The sequence below is a fragment of the Arachis duranensis genome, chromosome 5 (genome assembly GCF_000817695.3).
Source record: "Arachis duranensis cultivar V14167 chromosome 5, aradu.V14167.gnm2.J7QH, whole genome shotgun sequence".
In the NCBI taxonomy this organism is placed as follows: domain Eukaryota; kingdom Viridiplantae; phylum Streptophyta; class Magnoliopsida; order Fabales; family Fabaceae; genus Arachis; species Arachis duranensis.
This window is the reverse complement of record NC_029776.3, coordinates 8,883,965-8,884,476: the sequence shown is the minus strand read 5'-3', so window position 1 is coordinate 8,884,476 and position 512 is coordinate 8,883,965.

Below are 512 nucleotides of genomic sequence, written 5' to 3'. Positions count from 1 at the left end.
CTTGCTCTATCCCATCCAAGTCTTCATATGGAGTATGCCTTGGAAGGTGTGCACTTTCCTCCCTAGCATCAGTTTCAATCATCTTGGCGGGGTTCTCTTCAACTCTATGTTCCCATGGAGGCTCCGCATCTCCTAAGTCTTCTACCACTTCTTCCTTGTCTTCAACAATTAAAGCTTCCTCCAATTGTTCTAATGCAAAGCAACTTCCTTCATTTCCCACCGGAGTTTCCAATCTCTCCTTCATGCTATGCTCTTCTTGAGCCATGCGAGTTCCTTGAGTGTTCAAGCATTGGGAGGCTAATTGATTTGTTACCGCATCCAAGGCGGCCATGAAATTTTGCACATCCCTTTTCATCTCTTCTTGACCTTGAACAAGAACACCAAGGGTTTCATCCATTAGAGATTGAGGTGGGTGGAAGGATTCATCATTTTGGGGAAAGCTTTGGGGGAAGGGTTCATAGTAGGAAGGTGGTTCTTCTTGGTAGAGTTGTGGTGGTTCTATGTTTTCCACT